Genomic DNA, 21,259 nt, shown 5'->3' on the forward strand with positions numbered 1-21,259 from the left:
AGTTTCAAGAGCCTATTAATGAATTAGATGGTGACTTAATAGAAATTTATTTGTTTTTACAACAGATTGATCACTTAAGGCAATTTAAAATCTGTGAATGTGTTTCCTGAATACAAGTTAACACAATCAGCATGTGTATATGGCTACTTTTTTCCATCCCCACATGGCTCCTGAGGTCTACCCATAGTGAATATTGGGCGAGTGGCTATGCAGATGGAATGGGAGTATGAGATGATATGGGGTGAGGAGTTATGGGTTGTATGAGGTTGCATGGGGGGGGGGGGGGGGGTGGAGATGGGAGTTGTGGTCTATGGGGCCTAACAGCCTTTTATAAAACTGGGCTTGTTGTTTTCTAACAAGCCAGCCGTGGCACTTTTCCAGCCCTTAACTGGATCCGCAGGTGGCAGGCCTGATCCGATCACACCACTGACCTCCCAGAGTGTAAATTGTCAGGCAGGGTGTGGTGTGTATGTGTGGGGGCAGGGGGGAGGGAGGCGGTGGGGGGAGGTCATTTTCACATAGACAGGTCTGCTGAATTGTAAAGTTTCCTGGCTCCACCTTCATGGCAGAAATCAGCCCTATGAGTTGCATTCAAAGGTGAAAATTACAAGCAGAGCAACTGGCTAATCAAAATATAGGGTAAAAGTTCAGCACATTGCAAGAAAAAAGATTAACCGACAAACCTGGATTTCCAGACACAAATTGCACCTGTTTTTATTTCAAGGTGAAAAATACATCTTATGACAGGCAACCAACTGAGCATTTTTTAGGAAATGCATCATTAATCCCCCAAGCCCTCACTCCCAAAAAATTAATATGCTAACCATGCCAGATTTTGAAGGGTCAGCTCTATTTATATAGTGAGTGAGCTTCCAATCTATGGGGCAAGCGAAGGGAAAGGACTAAGGATTGACATTAAAAGGCTGTTACAGGAATAATAGTTAAATTAAAAGGAAGTGGTCATATGCAAGAATAAAAACTTTCAATGTATCTGCAAGTCGGTTTGCAATTCTTTCCATTTTATTTCCACTTTTATAAAGGTTAACAAAATTGCATTGCAAACCCCAATGATTAACAAAATAAATTTGGAGTCACAAAATCAAGACAATGGAAAAGTGGGAGAGCAAAGTACCACGCTAATTTCCTGTAAGATAGCTAATGAGGTAGAGGCGGTGTATAATAAAATGGTAGTGAGGAGGATAGGCCAACCTCCCTCTCTACAAAACCAAGTTTACTAAAGAGGAGGTAGATGACAATGTTCCTGAAACAGATTGTTTTCTGCTGACCCAGAGTTAATGTAGCCAGTTCCACATGGCATGATCAGGTAGATTCACCCCTTCTTGTAAATGCAAGTTTGAAAATAGCAGCCGGTGGATACAGTTTGCCCTCTGGGTGATTCCTGACGTTAGCACTGCACCTCCTGTTTTTTTTCTCCCTCAAAAATAAAACATGTGTAAAGGGCCAATATTGTCCCAATATTGTGTCCCAATACTCAAAATTGGATACTCATATCCATGATGTGTACTTCTTCAACTGTTTCGAAGACAAAGAGAAGCTATGGTAAGCCACAGCCACATATGAATCACCAAAAGCAGCAGGCTATAGACAAGAGCTAAATGATCCCAAAACAATGGAACTGAGGCAAAATGCTGTTGTCCTACCAAATCCACATCAATATGGTGGTACACAGTCAATTCAATGGTGAAGGCTCCATATGGCAGAGTGCAGCATGTGAGTGCAAGAACAAGGCCAAGAGTGTTTAAGGATCTTCAGCTTAAATGTTAAATGGAGGATCCTATTCAGCCAAGATCCGCATGACCGAGATACCAGTCTCCAGCCAACGCAGTTCACTGCACACATTAAGTAGCAGCTGAATGCATTGGGCATAGAAAAAAACTACACATCCTGACAACATTCCTGCTCTCTTGCTGAAGGCCTCTAAAAGTTGTAATCAAACTATTCCAGTGCAATGACATTGGCATCTGTCTGACAATGTGACAAATTGATTAGATACATCCTACCCACTAAATGTGACACAAATCTAACCTGGCCAATGACCTATTAGGGGTTCTTCTAATCATCAAAGTATGGAAAGAGTCATCATTAATGCACCTCCAATTTTATATGTTTACGGTCTTGTTTTAGATATTGTCTCAACTACTGCTGGTTGGAGCATCTTTATTTAGGTTGTGTCTGTATTACCCAATATACTAACTATGTGATAATACAATTCCACCCCACCTCAGAATCTAAGCTGGGTATTCTTTATTTTTTAATAAATTTTGCCTCTGCAATTTTTCTGAAGGCAGACCGAGGAAGTACTAGGTTCATCATGGCTATATTATATAAATATGAATTATTGAAATGATTTATTTCACAGCGAATATATATGGCACCTATTATGATGGTACTCGCTTTTTCAACTTGTTTGTGTGTAATCATACAAAATAATGAGCTTTGCTTTATTTGTATCTCCACATCATGTTTGGTTTCAACAAAATAACTCTGAACTGCACACTGTGTTTTTGAGCCTGGTGAAAGTTTGCCCTCACAATTTTGTTTATAAAGCAAACTGACTACCAGCTTTCTGAATATCTTTTTATTCTGCGTTCACACTCAATGACGGTTGCATCTGCCAAACAACTCCTGCCAATTGCCAGAAGGAAGAATCTCCAAAAACAAAAGATGTGAGGTATTTACTAACCATTTAGACAGACTAATAAATGCATATTGTTTATAATAGTTGGGGAAACAATTTCAACACCAAGCTCATTAGCATTTTAATCATCTTCAGTCTCAGTGCCTTTTGTAATGTGAATTTTGCTTTAAAACTAACCTTAAGTGTACCTCTTTTTCTCTAAATTCAATGAAGAGTGTAGGACAATAGGTCAGGAGCAGCATCAGGCCTGCCTCAAAATGAGGTGCCAACATAGTAATGCTATAACACAAGACTTCACGAATGCAAAACAGTAGAAGCAGCAACTTCTAAACAGAGTTTAGGGCCCTGACAAACATCGGATCAGATTAAAGTTTTGTAGATTAACATTTTGCCCCAGAAATCATCACTCCAAACTGTTCCAAGGCAGCTACCACACTGATATCGACCCGAGAATGTGGAAAACTGCCCAGGTATTTCTTACCCACAAAAAAAAAAACAGCACAAAACCAGTCAATTATCTACTCATCATTCTACTCTCAATCATCAGCAAAGCGATGAAAGGTGTTGACGACAGTGTTATTTAATAGCACTTACTCAGCAAAAACATGCTCACTGATGCCCAGTTTGAAATCTGCCAGGGCCACGCAACTCCAGGCCTCATGACAGCCTAGATCCAAATATGGATAAAATAAATGAATTTCAGAGAGGAGGTGAGTGTGGTTGTCCTTGACATCAAGGCAACATCTGATTGCGTGTTGCATCAAATAGCCATGGCAAAATTAAGTAAATGGGAAACATGGGGAAAACGTTCCATTCATTTAAGACATTGCTAGCATGAAGGAAGATGGCCATGGTTGTTGGAGACCAATCATCTCTACCACAGGACAATACTGTACGGGTTCCTCATAGTAGTGAGCTGGATTTGACCATCTTCAGCTGCTTTAGCAATGACCTGCCTTCCATCACAAGGCTAGAATTGGGGATGTTCACTGGTAATTGCACAAGAGTCAACACCATTCACAATTTCTCAGGTACTAAAGAGTTTGTGTCGTTGTGCACAAGAGCTGAACATTAACATTCAGTCTTGGGCGGATGAGTAACATTAATGTCACACATATACTAATAATAACCTTGTTCAACAAGAGAGAATCCAACTATCTTCAATGTCATTATAGTCACTGAATCCCTCATCACAATATCCTGGGTGTTAGCATTGGTCAGGAACTTAACTGGACCATCTATATAAAAGGTCAGAGCCTGGAAATTCTGAGGTAAGTAACTCGCCTCCTGACTACACAAAACCTGCCCACAGTTAACAAGGCACAAGTCAGTAGTGTGATGGAATACTTTACACTTGCTTGGATGAGCGTGACTCCCAACAACACAAAATTCAACACCATTCCAACAAACAGCCTGCTTAATTGGCACCCATCCACCATCTTAAATATTCATTCCCTCCATCACCACGCACAGTGATAGCAGTGTATACAATTAACAAGATGGACCGACAAGCATCCTTCCAAATCTGCAGCCTCTATCACCTAGAAGAAGGACAGTCTGAAGAAAGTTCTCCAAGCATCACGCCTTCTAACTTGGAATTATATCACCATTCCTTCATTACCACTGGATCAAAATCCTGAAACTCCCTGCCTCATAGCACTGTATCTGCAATGCATGGACTGCAAGAGTTCAAAGCGGTGGCTCATCACCACCTCCTCAATGGCAATTAGAGATGGGCAATAAATGCTAGCCATACACAATCACATCTAAAACATTCCCAAATCCAATTTATCCAAAATCCTCATTGCTAAAAATGATTTACAAAACATGTTAAACTCACCAACGGGGAAAAATATGATACAAGAATATGAATGTAACATTTTCTGATTTTAATTTCCACTGGGAAGACCTATTTAATCAAAAGTTTCTAACCTTTTCTCTATGTATGTTACCTGCCAATCATGCTCAATTATTACATATAGTACCTTTGTAGCAGTCCGCTTTACGTATGCTGATGCTGCTGAATGTAGTTCTGTAATATTCTACTGTATGTTTTGTAACTAATTTTCAAATTATTCTTTTTCCCCTAGAGTCCTTTGAAAGAACATAATGAAAGTCAGACTATTTGCATTCCGAACTGAAGCAAAGCTGACACCTGTATTTGTGGAAGCTGTCAATCACAGCCCACTAAGAGAAATGAATGAATGGCTTGCAGCTAAAGAATCTGAGGGATTTTGTTGCTCGTTTTAGCCTTAGTTTAATTGCTCTTATTCTGTCACCTTTGCTCGAGTCGCCAGGTATCTTTCTGATACCGCCACGTGATTCAAGTCCGAGTAATGATTAATAATCCAACACACCGCTTAGTAAGAGTTAAATCAACGCACATTTATTATATACAACAATTAATACTTATACATTAATTCTACTTCTAGGCTACTTCCTACAACTAACAGGCCAATATTTCACTTTGGAAATGGCCCACCAGGTCAGGGAAACGAATGGCCTTTTGTATGGGTTCTGAGCCTGCAGGATTCAAAGCTGGTACAGGTCGATAGTCGGAAGTGCCTATCTGGTAGCGATGAACCTGATTCCCATGCATTTAAATAGATTTTAATATTGTCATAAATCTGCCTGGAGACATCAGTAGACAGTATTTAAAGGGTTTCAATTGGTATGTCTCTTTCCCGGTAATGAGTTTAGAATGGCAGTTTATATAATAATCGAGTGAATAGCTTATGGAGGAGAAACAGATTATAGACAATTGGGAAGATCCCCGAGATATACATATGTTAATATTTAGTCAAGGAAGTTGATGGGGCAGACAGCTGAATGCACAGAAGGCATAATCAAATAACAACGGTATCGTTGACCAAACCCTGCGAAAAAAGAGAGGCAGTTACCATCCAGCAGTCTCAGAAAGCAAACAGGCCAGTTTCCAGCCACCAAGCCTGAAGGCCAAGTTTACAACAAACAAGTTTCCAAGTCTTAGAGCCAATGTACCTTTGCTGGACCAGGAAAAAGATGGTTCCCAGATTTGAGTATCATTCCTGTATTGTGTGATAAATATAGCTTGTTATTCAGTTTAGATGTTGTTTGAAGAACATGGAAAGTCTAACAGAGTTCAGGCATCGTACATATATTGTGTAACAAGGGGTACGTTCTATATAAACTGTGTGTTAAATAATTCATACATCTTAATTGAGCAAGAGTGAGTACAGTAGCACTGTGTGTTTGTTGGGCATTCCTTTACTCTAATAGTCATTAATAATTGTGACATGACAACTGGGCTATTTATTCTCACTGGGGTTTTACACCAAAACAAAATAAAACTATGCACCCCCACTGTTACGACACCCTGGGCTAGTACGCAGTCATTTTGAGCCCCACAGACCCCGGAGTCCCAATATAAATGAATTAATCAATAATTTGTATGTTTTCCGGAGATCTTTGACCCTTGACTATTCCAGTGATTTACAGATTTGTAAGTAAAACGCTTTATTTATAATAAGAGAAGAGATAAACATGTACTAGAAACAAGAGAACAATAATCTACTAATCTAACTATCCCCCAAAACCCATCCCATCCTCTACGCAGACACACACAAAAATGACACACAGTGGGCAAGAAGGAAAGGTTAAAAAATAACAGTGATTAAAAGGGCTGAGATAAATCTTTGCTGCAGAGGTGGTAGTCTTTATAGTCGATGATCTTGAGATCATTGGTTGGTTTGGATATTTTAGAATCTGCTGTCAGTTAGACTTCTCAGGTTGTAGGAATTCTTCCAGAGAGTCACCTTAACGGCCTCCACCAGATTGACTCTTAGTCTCACTGAGGTAGTACAAGAATTCCCCACTTGAGAGTTTACAGTACGTTCACCGTCCACACTCTGCCTTACAGTTAATTGTTTGGTCTTTGTGCAGGGTTTCCGGCTGTGGTATTGGGAGAGAAAAAAGGGCCTGGACTTTAGGACCCTTTATGGTCCAAAGAGAGATATCAGCTTGGGCTTTTCCCAGCCTTTCTCAGAGGTTTAACTTGCACAGGCCTGGTTGGAAAGAATGCTTACAGCATCTAAATCAGGAATTAAATTAAACCTTAACAAGACTGTAAGAGTGCCCAGACCTGCTCACCGAGATATCAGAGAAAGAAGTTTCAGTCTTTCTGGGGGAGATATTTAACAGGCTGTTTCTCAGCTCCTTCTCAGAACGAAACTTAGAGGAAAAATAGAACCTGCCTTCTGCTCTAGAATCTTCTGAAAGGCTCCATTAATCCCAATCGAAAACAGAAAAGGTCCCGGAGTGTCAGAAGAGGGGATTGGCCACCAGCCAAGTCCATCAAAATGACATCACGATCTATGCCACAGTGTACACTGCATCAAGGGGTGTTCCTGGCCAGTTAAAATAGCAGCTCGCTGCAGAGGGATTCAGTTCAAAACCAAAAGTCTGTAGTTCTAAAAACAGCCAGAAGGACAGGCATGAAAAGGAAACCAGGATCAGAGAAGGATTTAAAAAAGGTTCCTTACACCTCAAACCTGTATTCCAAATTGGGATACCCTCACAAATAACATTTGCGTGCTTAGTGACAATATGTAAATTCAGTTTGATGGCGAATCTTCCGGAAACGTGCTATATTCCCACTGTTGGCATGAAGTGGCGCTGGCATGAATCACTATTGGTCTCCACATCAGACACAAATGTGATGACCATACCAGGGGGACTTAAAGGCCATTGTAGCCGCCAGGTGTTCGATGACATGGCAAAGCAGTGCCCCGGCATTACCAACATGCCGGGGGGCAGTGGCAAGGGACGGGACAGGAAGGAGGTGGGCATTAAGGGAAGTCCATTAGGAGGACCCCGCTTCCGATCAATGTTCAGGGGGAGGGGGAACATGCCAACAATGAGGGGGGGGGGGAGAAAGAGGTCTTTAATCTCACTTTGAAAAGGCCCCTCTCACGGTGAACCCTGACGTGATTCGGCCCCGCCCCTCCCAATGATGGCACAAAACAACACCCCAGTCAAAAAAAATGGAAAGCGTGGGAAGGTCTTGTCTCTGGGGCGGAAAATGTCAATTTTCTAACTTTACCTGACATCTTGCCATTTTGGGGAAAATTCTACCCGATTAGGTGTAATTTACCGGCCATGTCCCGCCGGAATGGGGACAAGCCACGGCCGGTAGATTCCGGAAGAGGCCTCTCCCGGGATTCCTGATGGTCATTGAGCTTTGCATGATTTAACGAGGTCTCGCAAGACGTCGCAATCCAGATCCTGCCGACAACAGATGGACCCAGGCTCAGAGTTAGGTAAGTTTAAAAATGAACTTAACTCTGCTGACGCCAGATCAAACCAGTTCCCAGGATCTATCAGCCTCGCCGAGGAGACCCCAGCTGGGTAGCGATTAGTACTGGCTCCCACAAACGGGGACCAGGCGGAACGCCGCTTAGGGGGTCTCCCAGGCGATTGGAGGTGCCCGGGTGGCTGGTCTCACCCTGGAATTCCACTCGGATGCCAGCCTAGCACTGACAGGGTACCCGGGCGGCATTTTAGCCCACGCTGGGGGTTGGGCCGGGGGGGGGGGGGGGGGTCGAGGATCCCTGAAGAGGTGAGTTGGGGGGTCCAAAGTCACCTCGTGATAACCCGATCGCCAACGGCGGAGCTGCACAGTGCAGGAAATCTGGTTAAGTGCGGCCTCAGCGGGGCATTCCCCGTTGAGGCCTGAAAAAAGTGCCGTTAGATTGCGGGATTTTTCCCGGCGTTACACGCACCGGGAAGAACTCCTCTAAACCTGTCCAGAACTGACTCTCTTTTTGGTTAGATAACGCCCTATGTCTTTAACTGTTTACGTTGCATTACTTTTTACAACGACAAATTCTACCCAACTTCTGCTTTTCCATAATCCTGAGGAATTCAATCTCGGCCCTTAGGGAAGTTGCCTTGAAGACACCAGGCCTTTTTCTTGTGCATCTGGTAGGACAATATCATCTGTAGAATAGGACAGCAATTTAGCAGCTTTGTTGATCGGCAGATTGCAGTGTTCAGGATGGCGGAACTGAAAGGGTATTTGAAGCATTTTCAAAGAAAGACTGACCCAAGAGAGGAGACTGAAGAACATCAACTTTGGGCTCTCTGGGACTAGAAGAGAAGAACTCAGGTCTCTGAGGAACTTGTTGCTCCCTCACTGCATACTGAAAAAGACCTTATGAAAAGGAATGGTTTTCAACTATAGAGAAGCCCGTCACGGTCGAATCATTCTCTGCTGCATTGAAGACTGAAAAGGCATGGAAGATCTGAGTTTTCAATTAACTTAGAGAATGAAGGGAAAACAAAATTCTCTGTAAGCCTTTCAGGGCGATTAAAAGATCATGCTCAGTGATATTTCGAAAGGACTGTCTATTTTACGTAGGCAGTGCTAAGAGAACCCACACTTTTCCCTGTGTGAGGATGCTCCACTCTGGGCAATGTGAAGAATTTCTGAGGATATGGAAACAAGACCGCACCATCTTCTCTAATTAGATGAATTTCCTGTAGGCAATTAACTCGGGAGACAAGATTGTTGTACAGAATTCAGCAGCTGCAGAAGTGTTAAAAGATTCTGCCACAAGCTTCTGTGCTAACACCCAGCTCAAGAAGGATGGCACTTTTCAGCTGTGACTGATGTATGGCTGTCAATTGACTTTCCCCCCTGGAAGGTACCAGCTTTGTGGCAGCATGATTCTCTATGTACTCTGACATGGACCCAGGCATGGCATCCTCTCTGGAGGACTCTTCATGGCCAACAAGAGGTAGACTAGGTAATATATTGGAAGGTTCAGTGGAACAAAGAGTGGAAGGTTGGTCAGCCATAGAAACAAAGACAATAGAGACTTAGCATCATACATCTATCAACTGGAAGGATGGATCATCCTCTAGGACCTCAACTCCAACAGATAACTCAGTGCTGTAAGGGCTTCTTCCACATCATATTTTTCTAAAAAGCCAATTTAAATCCAACAGGTCTTTATGCAAATAGTCACCATCTGCCGCAGTGCCTTCTGTATCCGCCACCTTTGGCCTAACTTAATGAAGAACATAGAGATTTGTATCTTCAAACTCCACCTGGGGTCTAGTGGATGGCTGCATTTAAAAAAAAAGAAACATGCTGCTGCTGATTGTATAAACTTCCCCAGTTCCTGAAAGCTGAAAATTCTAAATAAAAGTTTAAAGATTGTTACATGAAAGACTGCGAGTTGTTCAAATTTGGGACAATGTGGGACATCAGCTGGCTTTTTGGGGATCCCTATAAGTATGCCAACATCATCATTCAATAAGGATATATGTTGATTCTGGAGAACAGGGATAATGAATGATCTGTTGCCCCTTGTAGTGAGGAGGACCAATAATTCTGCCTTTAATTGAAAGGTCTGTGATGCCTAGATATTGTAATTTGATGTAATGGATGAAAGGTCATTTGCTAAAGCCAGTCGAGATCATCTGCTTGTTAGTTAACAGCAGATTTGGTATCAATTTTAAAGATGGTACGGAAGCCTTAATTTACACCATGACTGACCAATAGTCTGGACTAAGATTGTCAACTTCCCCTAGAAAGTCTGTAATATTGTCTTTATCTTGATTTCTAATTTCTTGGATGAAGCATGCTTCATAAATATTTTCTGGTCTTCCATTTCAAATAAAGTTGTTGCATTTGCAGAAACACTTGATTGATGTCCAGTTTTGCTGCATTTGAAACATTCTGTTCCCTCTGGTGGACAACCCTGGAATCTTATGTTGGTTGTTAATGCCACAATACAAGTATCCCAAAATGGCTGCCAGTTTGGAGTTTCCTGCCCTTTTGCACGGTTTGGCACACTTTTGTGTGGATGATGCCACTGCCCATGGGTCTACCCACCAATGGAGCCACATGAAGCCTCGGAGGTGACGGATTATAGCTCAATTCAGCGCTAAGAGTTCAGCCTATTGTGGTATCATCAGGTATTGCAGTACCCGAGAGGCTGAAGCCCATTGGTTAAACCTAAGAGTTTACCATTGGCTGTATAGTATGTAGCTCCGCCCTGACAGGCGGGGTATAAGAACCGGTGCCGTCCCAGCAGCCCTCATTCTGTACCGAAGTTGCTGGGGAACAGTTCTAGTCTATTAAAGCCTTCAGTTATGTTACAACCTCGTTTTAATAGTTATTGATCGTGCATCACCTATGTCACATACTGAACCCTTTGCTCAATAATGGGTTCCCACAGTAGGCTAAAATATAGTGTTGTAACCTTTCAGGACCTTAATTATATGGATATTTTAAATTAAAGAATTGAGCACTTTAAATCAAATTGCAGTCAGACCTCAGGCAGGCTGTTGGGAATTCAGACGTGCCCAAAGTCAAATGTACAACTGATAGACAAACTGCCAGAACATGTCTGGACCTGTCAATCACCCATCAAGAGGTCATCGTACCCTATTGATATGCTGGAGTCTATTGTCAGTAGCACAGATCGAGCCAGACTTTCAGGCGCCCAAGGTTCCTGCCTTTACCTTGTATGGCAACAGGGTATGTGCAAGCAACACCACCAGAGATGGACATCTGGGGCAGGATCAGGTGTCCTGCCAAATGATCATTAACTAGACCATTGGGTGCTGTGGCCTGCTCCCAAGGCCACATTGACAGAAAGCCAGAGGAAATGGCAAAATGATGCAAAGGGAAGGGGGATAAAAATAGGCACCCGAGACACATCAGCAGTGAAGACTCCATGCAGAGGCTATCGAGACCAGAGGCGGAAGGAAGCAGCGTGCGAGACCATCTTTGCAACGACGGACCAGAGACTCAGAGAATCGGACCCACTGCTCAACCAAAGTCATCTTTACAGGTATAAAACAAATCTTGGGGATCTTTTGTAAATGTTATTGGGTTAATTTAAAGGTAAATATTGTTGTTGTTAAATAAAGTTGGTTTGATTTTAGTCTTGTGTTGTCCTATGTTCTCTTCCTTAATAAAGACATCTGGGTAAAACTTTGATTAAAATACTGATCGAAGATCATGGAGAGGAGGGAGGCTGATGTCGTGGCCTTCGCCTCTCTGATTGCACGTCAAAGAAGAGTAATGGTCGGCATCGCCACAGGGGATAGCGGCATGGTTGGGTGGCCTGTACGACTTCCTGCGGTTAGAGAAGATAAAGTATGAGTTAAGGGGCTCAGCAGGGGAGTTTGAGAAAAGGTGGGGGATGTTTGTCAGCGTGTTTGAGGAGCTATTCGTTGCAGGCGGGTGAGGGAGTGAAAAAGGGGACAAATCTGTACAGACTTGATTATTGGGAAGTGTGTTTCCTGGGGTGTTTATTTGCGGTAACCTGCTTTAATACATGTTTGTAATAAAATACGTTTTTTAAAAAATACTGGTCGAAGTATCTGAAATTTTACAGATACAACAAAAGTCCAAGGCCATGAGAATGGTACCAAAGTCTGCAGTGGACTCCTCCACCCCTTGCCTCACTGCATAAAGAAATAAACTGACCTGGAGCTGATACTCTCTATTCTTCAGTCCCGATGCCACCGGACACCTGAAGAAGTGCTGCCTCCAAACTTTCCAAAGCTAATGTCTCTGCACAGCCTTAAAATCTTCAAACAGTTGAGGGAAGGGTGTGACTGCTCGAGTGCTCTGGCATCATCACCATGTTCCAGTTTGCCTCCTCCTTTGATCAAGTTCAGTTGTAATATGAGCAGCTATCAAGATTGTTCACTCTGGTTCCTTCAATAATACAAATGTATTTCTTACATCAATGTCTCTACTGCTGCCACCATGTTCCGAGAAAGTTCTTTCATCTATGGACTCCAGGCATGATACTTGGTTAGTGGACAGACTGTGGTATCTGCTTAATACTGGTTTATCAGTACAACATTTAAACATGTTACAAAGTAGGCATGGTGTTCCAATTTCTCTGTCTCAGAGAGAGAGTGAGAGTCTACATGACTGACTGATGTCAGTAGTATATTATATATTAGCTTATCCCATCTGTTAACCTTTTCTACTACTAATCCACCCCCACTTCAGCCGAGTCTGCAGCCAGTGAGGTAGAAGACCTAAAGTTAGTTGCTGCAGAAAGGCCAGTGAGGAGCAACAGGTACTGGCATTTTGAACACATTATTTGGATGAGGCCTATAGCCCAATTTCAAGCCAGCTTCAGGCTTCCCTGTTCAGATGCACAAACTGAATTCAGGTCCAGGCAAATTTCTACTTCACCATATGGTGTGGTATTTAAGGCTCACAGATCAGAAGATATTCAGGATCATATTTATGCCAAGGTAATTGATCACTATTGTAGCCATGTAAAATGGCTGCGTTCCGATTAATCTGGCCAAATCCCAGTTTAAAACGGCTAACCCGAAAGACTGCTGGGAAAAGCAGCCAAGAAGACACAAGCAGGCAGCTGCAGACAGTTTTGCATATTCGGCTCTGGGAAGGTAGCCCAGATCGATACTCAGGGCTATCAACAGCCCATCAACCCAGGTATTCGCAGTTGCATTCAGGACTGTTTGCAGCCAATCTATTCAGACATCCACAGTTAAATCGGCTATCCCCGGGAACAATTGCAACATATTAGCAATTGAATACCGGGCCAGACCTGTCGGCGCCTGCAGTGGCCGAAACAAAGACAGGTGAGCGACCACCCCCCGATCGAGGAATCGCCTCACCATTGGACACATCGACCCCAGGGATTGGGGACAGAATCCAATCACTTGGGACTCAGGGTCAAGGGCCGCCCCGGGACGCAGGAAGCCCCTGGGCCCTATAAAAGTGAAGGTCCAAGTTCAGATCTCTCTCCTCTTCGCCTGCTCGAGACCTTCGCAAGACCAGCCACCGGCAAGTGTAAGTTTGAATCCAACGATCGCTATCCGGTAGAGACACCTAGCCACCGACCTGTAGCAGCCTTTTGAATCCCGAGGGCCAGATTTGATTGGACAAGCCATTCGTTTCCCTGACCTGGTGGGCTCTTCCTAAGTTAAGTATTGGCCAGTAGTGATAGGTTTATTATATAAATAGTAGTATTAGGGTATTAATATTGCTTGTATATAATAAATGACAGTTGTTTTAATCCTTACTAAGCGGTGTGCTGTATTATTAATCATAACCTGAACTTGAACCACGTGGCGGTATCATAAAGATACCTGGCGACTCATGAGCAAAGGTGACGTAAACAGAGCAAATAGACTAAAGCTAAAAAGAGCAACACTAGATATTGGGTCTGTCGTCCTGGGGGAATAAGGGGGGGGAAAAAGTGTTCCTGCTTCAAATTACTGTTCGGTGATTTGTGCTGAAATTTGCATGAATATCAATTGAAGACAGCACCTTATATAATCACAGCCTTGGGTTAAATATAAAGAATGACCATTTAGGCTTCTGGTGGCTGTAAAATGATGCCACAGCATCTTAAAAAAGGGAAGGAAAAATTGGAGGAGGAAGAATTGGAAAAAAATAGAAGACAAATAAGGAAAAAACATATTAAAACACTGTTTATAATTTCCAATACTTCTGCAAAGGTTTATAAAATGAACTGAAAATCAGTGCACAAAATTGTCAAACAAATGGGGGGGGGGGGGGGGGGGGGGGGAGTAGAGATTTTCAGGCCGGTCTTTCCAGGGGGATATTCCGGTCCCACTGGCAGCAAATCCCCACTGGGGTTCAACAGAATTTAATGGGAAATCTTATTGACAATAGCAAGACCAGAAGATCCCACCACTAGCCAACGGCGGGCCATCTCCTGCCGCCAAGAAAACACCACAGGGGCGAGTAAAATCATACTGCCTGAATTACAGATTCTGAAGAAGAGCCTGAATTGTTAGGATATTGGGGACCGAGGAATCAACATCCCCACTGACTTGGATAGTCCTGCTGCCATTTTACATTCCAATGAGCATTGATTGGCATAAGGCAGGACTTCCACCCCTCACTTGGAAACCCTTCCTTGGCTTGCTGCCGACCCCTCCAGCAACAGCTGCAGTGGGCAGAAGACTCACTGCACGGAGCTGCTGGAGACTGAGTGCCAGGAACTGGAGAAAAAGGAATGTTTCAGGAGTCCCAGGAGAGAAGGGGGGCAAGTTCACAAAAGGGGTGATTGGGAATCTGAAAGAATTCCCATCCATCCAAGAGAAAAGTGTAAAATTCTGGTCCAAGTTTTTGTGAGATGCAAGAGCAGCACTACATCTATTTAATGTTTTTAAACTTTTCTTTTCCTTAAGAATGCAAATAGAGTGGTGGTAACAATGCAAATTTTGTACAGCCTTATCAACCAAGAATATAGCCGTTGGGTTTTAGATTTGCTGGGTCATGGGTGTGGCAAATTGGGGATGCGATTCTCCGCTCCCGCGACGAAGTGCCCACGCCATCAAGAACGGCGTCGAGATTCACGACGGCGCTAAACGGCCCCGATCCCGACCGATTCAGGGCCCGAAAATGGGCTAGGATCGGGGCCGCGAGAAACTCGGGGGGGGGGGGGGGTGTCGCGAAAGCCGCGTCATCACCGCGCGACGCCCGAATGACGCGGCGGTGCGTCATAAATGGCGCGATCCGCACACAGAGGACCCGGTGGAGAAGAGAGAGGAAGAGATGGCTGAGCCCCGACGAGCCGCACCGAGGTTCCGGGACACGGACCTAGACACCCTGATGGATGAGGTCGAGCAGAGAAGGGACACCCTATGCCCAAGAAGTGGGCATCGCCAGCCATCCAGCGTGGTGAGGTGCGGTTGGCATGAGGTTGGCACCGCTGTGAGTGCTGTGGGGCAGACCCCCCGGATGGGGAGCAGTGTTGGAAGAAGCTGCACGACCTCACTCGGGCTGCGAGGGTAAGTGCCATGAGGGTGCACCCAGCCCTCTTTCTCCCCCCCCCCCCCCCCCCCCCCCGGCACGAGGGGGGGGGGGGGGGGGGGGAAAGTGGGGTGGTGGGGGATCAGAGGGCTGGGGGGGGGGGGGGGTTGGGGCATCAGGGGTTGATTGGTGCATCGGGGGGGGGGGGGGTTGGGGCATCAGGGAAGGTTTGGGGGGGTTGGGGCATCAGGGAAGGTTTGGGGGGGTTGGGGCATCAGGGAAGGTTTGGGGGGGTTGGAGCATCAGGGGGGGGTCAGGGTGCCCAACGATTTACTTGACCCACATGAGCCCCGGGACCCCCCCGGAGCGATGCCATGGCATGCTGTCTCCTGAACCAGCAAAAATGTAGTTTATATCTGCAGGCCCTGATGATACCCGCCTAATTATGATGCTTTATCCAACCCCCCACCCCAGGACAAGACAGCTCACAACCAGCGTGAGCGTTATGAGAACCGGAGGGGGTTCTCCTATGCTGCACCCCCTAAACATTCACGAGCAGAGGTCCCTGGACCTCACTGGGGGATCCGCCACCCGGGAGGTCGCGATATGCCAGCTCGGAGGCGCAGAAGCAAGTGAGACAACCCTGCATGTCCTCACCCCCCCCCCAAACCCATCATAGTCTCCCTCACACATTGCCCACTGCACCCTCGCTCCCCTCCCCCCCTCACACTGTGCACCCACCACCACCATACTCCCGGGCCACCGTGTCTAACGAACCCCGAATCTTGTGTTCCCCAGGGCCAGCCGCCGAACGTCCAGGGACGTCTCGGCCAAGAGTGCACCCAGGGACGCACGCCAGAGCTTGGCAGTCGGTCGGACAGGAGGGCAAACCTCTCAATATGGGACGCAGGACCGGGACGCTCACACCACCGAGAGAGACAATAGTGAGGGGCACAGGGCAGACATTGAAGATGAATCGCACATCACGGCCACACACTCGGTGGAATCACCTGGAGGTCAGCACGACATGGCCGGCATGGAGCTTGCGCCAGGCCATGAGTGGGAGGAGAACGCTAGGGCAGCACGGTAGCATTGTGGTTAGCACAATTGCTTCACAGCTCCAGGGTCCCAGTTTCGATTCCCGGCTTGGGTCACTGTCTGTGCAGAGTCTGCACGTTCTCCCAGTGTGTGCGTGGGCTTCCTCCGGGTGCTCCGGTTTCCTCCCACAGTCCAAAGACGTGCAGGTTAGGTGGATTGGCCATGCTAAATTGCCCAGAGTGTCCAAAATTGCCCTTAGTGTTGGGTGGGGTTACTGGGTTATGGGGATAGGGTGGAGGTGTGGGCTTGGGTAGGGGGCTCTTTCCGAGAGCCGATGCAGACTCGATGGGCCGAATGGCCTCCTGCACTGTAAATTCTATGAGAACAGACCAGAATTCCTAACGGACGATGACCGCGGGCTTGCGGCACTGCTGTCTCCCACATCATACACCTTCGCAGAGACACTCACCTCGGTTGGGCATATAAGTGATGAGGCTCCCGGATCACGGTCTGGTGCGCACCCCATGGCCAAGCCGGTACAGCTGGTGGAGTTTGGAGCAGCCGAGGGGCTGGACAGTCGGAGGGCAGCCCAGGCCCAGCAAACAGCTGCCACCTAGACGGTTCCCGGGTTCCTGGATGTACTTGACCCACCCAGACAACCGATGCATGTGGACACCCAGGGACTGAATAACGGGATGAGGGCCATCTTCCAGGACCTGCACACGCAGTTGGAGGAGTCCATCCGCATTCAGGAGCAGGGAGTGGTGCCGTTCATCGCAGCCACCCAGGCCGACACCGCACGAGTGGCGTCCGCGGTGGAGGCAATGGGTGAAAGGGTTTCGGCCATGGGTCAGGTTCTGCAAGGCGTTGGGCTTAACGTGCATGCGTCATCCATGGCCCAGGAGAGGGCTGCCCTCTCACAGGTAGCCATGCGCCAGAGCCAACACGACATTGCCGCCGCTCTCCGGGCCCTGGCAGAGTCTCACCATGCCATGGCCCGGTCCCAGCAAGCGATGGCACAGTCCCAGCAGTCAGTCGCCAAGAGCATTGACCGCCTGGCGCACGTGATGGATGGCGTGGCGCACTCACAGGTTGAGATCGCACAGTCCTTGGCAGGAATGTCGCACTCCCTGGGCTCCGTCTCGGCGAACATTCGGACCGTGGTCGATCTCGCTGCAGGCCTCCAGGACTGGCAGCGCCAGGTGTCGGTCGTGCGACGGGGCATGTCTCCGATCGCATCTCCGTCCCACAGTGAGGCCCGGGGGCCACCGGGCTCCCCGAGGGAGGAGGAGTTTCTGAGGCCCGTCCCGGTAGCTCCATCAAGGGACGTCCCGAACACTCGGCCTCCCCCCGTTCCGTCCCTGGCGCATCTGGTGGGCAGCGGGTAGGTCAGGGTGGCACAACACCATCCAGCTCACCCATCGAGCAGCCTGGCCCATCAAAGCCGGGCCGCCCCAGGAAACACGTGCCGACGGGGAGCCATGTCGAAGGGTGTGATTCTCAGCAGTCTGCCTCCACTCCTGCTGCACCATCTGGGAACACACCGAGACGTAGTGGTAGGGCCTGTAAGGCAAAAAAGTTAGGCACGTAAGAAGTTGGCACAGGTGCAGGGCACAGTTTAGTTGTAGGGGGTAGGGCACCTATGTTAATCACATAAATAAACTCACTGTTGAATTTGACTTGCAAGACTCTGTGCTATGTCCGGTGCCAGGGGGCTCGTGAGGGTGACCGAGTGGGGCAGTGGTATACGAGCGGTTCAAGATCTGTTCCGGATGTGCTGACCGTTTCCCCCCTGCCTCCCATAATCGGACACCGTTGTCCTCGGCACACCGACGCCAGCCACCCCACACGGGCATGTGGTGAAATATCCGTCACAAAGGCTCTGACCACCGGAGTGCATGGTTCAGCTATAGCCATGAGTCAGACCTCAGCTGGCGAACCAGAGCACACAGCTCATCGCAGAGTGGGCTGTCATCATTCAACATGGCACTGATCACACCCGCTTACCCAATCATCACTGTTGTGCAATCCCGTAGTGCTGCAATGGTAAGGTGATGTGGAATTGGTGCCGTGAACGCGGTGCGGGGGGGGGGTGCTGTGTTGTGCCCGTGTGCAGGAGTGACGGTGCAAGTGGCAGTGTTCAGCGAATCCCACCCCCACAGTGCGTGAACTGTGCGGCCACCAACGAGTCACATGCCCGCTGTCCGCGGCGGTGCCGTCGTGCAGCCTCCTGGACGTAACCAGCACCCGGGCAGTGTCTGTGTCCTGCGCCCCTCCCCCCACCCTGATGCGCGCCATCCTCCTCCTCCTCCACATCCTCCTCTTCCCCAGCCCCCTCGTTTGCGTTAGCTCCGTTGCAGTCGGGTCCTCCCTCCGACTCCTCCACCAGGTCATCTACCCTCTGCATGGCTATGTTGTGCATCGCACAGCAGACCACAACTATGCGACCAACCCTGTCGGGCCGGTACTGCAGGGCCCCTCCGGAGCGGTCCAGGCATCTGAATCACATCTTCAGCAGGCCGAAGCACCGCTCCACCACACCTCTGGTTGCTGCATGGGCCTCGTTGTATAGGCTCTCCGCGTTGGTCTGAGGCCTCCGTATTGGCATCATCAGCCATGACCTCAACGGATAGCCCTTGTCGCCCAGCAACCAGCCCCTCAGCCGGGGGGGGGCATCCATCGAACATTGCGGGGATGAATGACTGTGCCAGAATGTAGGCGTCATGCACACTCCTGGGGTACTTTGCACACACGTGCATGATCTTCATGTGGGGGTCGCACACCACCTGAATGTTCATGGAGTATGCGCCCTTTCTGTTCATGAACACTTCCCTGTTGTCTGCAGGCGGGCGCATGGGGACGTGCACACCATCGATGACACCCTGGACCATCGGTATCCCGACCACCTTGGCGAATCCACATGCCCGTGCTTCCTGCTGTGCTCGGTCCTCGGGGAATTTTATGTACCTGTCCGCGATGGCGTACAAGGCGTCGGTGACGGCCCTGATGCACCTGTGGACCGATGCCCGTGATATCCCGGAGAGGTCACCGCTCGGTGCCTGGAAGGAACCGGTCGCATAAAAGTTTAGGGCCACCGTCACTTTGACAGAGACTGGTATCACGTGTCCTCCACCAGTTCCAAGTGGTGCGAGGTGCGCCACGAGGTGGCATATATGTGCGACCATTTCCCTGCTGGACCGTAGTCTCCTGCATGTGATGTCCGGTAGGGCCTCGAACGACATTCTGTCACGGTACACCCTCGGCCTTGCTGGCGCCCTGGCACCATCGTCAGTGAATCCTCCTGCTCCTCCTCCTCCTGCTCCCCCCCAAGCACTTCCTCTGCATTCCTTGCCGTCAGGGGGTCAGTGTTCCCCTCAGCATCCTCCTGTACATTCGGGTCCTGAGCGCCTGCGGCCTGCGCGGCAACGAGGGGCCACTCCGCGGTCATCCCCCCTGCTGCACCGGCAACCGCTGCATGTGAAGCCACTGTGGGCCGCCTGACTCTACGCTGCCGGATGGCAAACTCCAGAGCTGCGGCTCCAACCACGGCAGTGAACATCGTTGTCTGGTTGGCATACATGGTGACCTGCAGGAGGGTGGTGGGAGGCAGAGAAACAACATGTTACACGGAGGTTCTTCCACACCTCGCCAGCCGGGTTGCATGGGATACCTGTGTGCCCTGGCGGGATGGTCGCGCTGCAGATACGCAGCCAGCCTAACACCTGGTCACTGTCAGCGTCCAACGGTCAGTTCACACCATACTCCTCACCAGTGTGCCAGTCGCCTGTGCCCATCGGCCACACGACAACCTGCGGCCGTGTCCTCGTCACCGTACTGCCATATCAGGGTGGACGATACCATCCACACTCTCCCTCACCCTCCCTCCCACCTGCACACTCTCCCTCATCCCCCCTCCCACCTGCACACTCTACCTCATCCCCCCTCCCACCTGCACACTCTCCCTCATCCCCCCTCCCACCTGCACATTGTCCCTCATCCACCCTCCCACTCTCCCTCATCCCCCCATTGGCCGCAGCCTTCTCGGGGAAGCCGACCCAGTCTCCAGGAATCGCGCCCAGGATCATATTAAATAAGAATAATTTTCACACCAGCCTTTATATCCACCATCCAAAACACCAATGCATCTGATATGAATAAACACAAAATGCAGTATCTGCATCTCCACAGAAGATTCGTAAATCAGACGATGGACCCGAAACATCTCACAAATCAATTTCACTTCATGGCTGCTACCTTTTTTAGACATGAACAATAACCATTGCCCGAACTAAAGACACAAAATAAATTATACAATATATCAAGGTACCAACTGCAATAAAACCTTTAACACTTCTAATTTAACTTGATCTGACAATCTAAACATATGAAAACTCCCACCTAGCAAATAGAAGGATGTATGCTATAAATCGTGCAATCTACTGAGAATATACATGGGCTAAATTAACCTTTTATATATATCATGCACTTAAAAATAACATTCTACGAAAAACTTAATCACAATTATGGACAATTACCTATTAAAAAGGAATTATTTGTATAAAAATGGAAAAGGGGCATCTTGCCTATGCTCTACAGCAGTAATCTGGGATAATCCAATTCCATCCTTGCCATCACTTTCAGTTAGATTAAAACTCCCATTTGCAAACCTAAATTTTGTAACTATAAAAGAACAACTATACTTTAAAGCTGACTTGCTTATCCAGTGTCATTGACTACAAAACAATATTTTTAAAGGCTTCAACGCTAACAACCTTTGATATCTTGCAAAA

At 47.6% G+C, this 21,259-nt stretch overlaps 1 protein-coding gene and 1 long non-coding RNA gene across 3 annotated transcripts in view; one reads left to right on the forward strand and one right to left on the reverse strand.

Annotated features, from left to right (window-relative positions):
• Positions 1-21,259, reverse strand: part of ppargc1a (peroxisome proliferator-activated receptor gamma, coactivator 1 alpha) — a 1,145,293-nt gene that overhangs the window by 1,033,796 nt on the left and 90,238 nt on the right. The gene's annotated exons all lie outside the window — the stretch shown is intronic.
• LOC140408786 (uncharacterized) overlaps positions 7,690-21,259 on the forward strand; it is a 54,119-nt gene continuing 40,549 nt past the window's right edge. The window contains exon 1 of the long non-coding RNA XR_011940199.1: positions 7,690-7,956. This is a non-coding gene — a long non-coding RNA (uncharacterized lncRNA). The remainder of the gene's footprint in view (positions 7,957-21,259) is intronic.

The sequence above is a fragment of the Scyliorhinus torazame genome, chromosome 3 (genome assembly GCF_047496885.1).
Source record: "Scyliorhinus torazame isolate Kashiwa2021f chromosome 3, sScyTor2.1, whole genome shotgun sequence".
In the NCBI taxonomy this organism is placed as follows: Eukaryota; Metazoa; Chordata; class Chondrichthyes; order Carcharhiniformes; family Scyliorhinidae; genus Scyliorhinus; species Scyliorhinus torazame.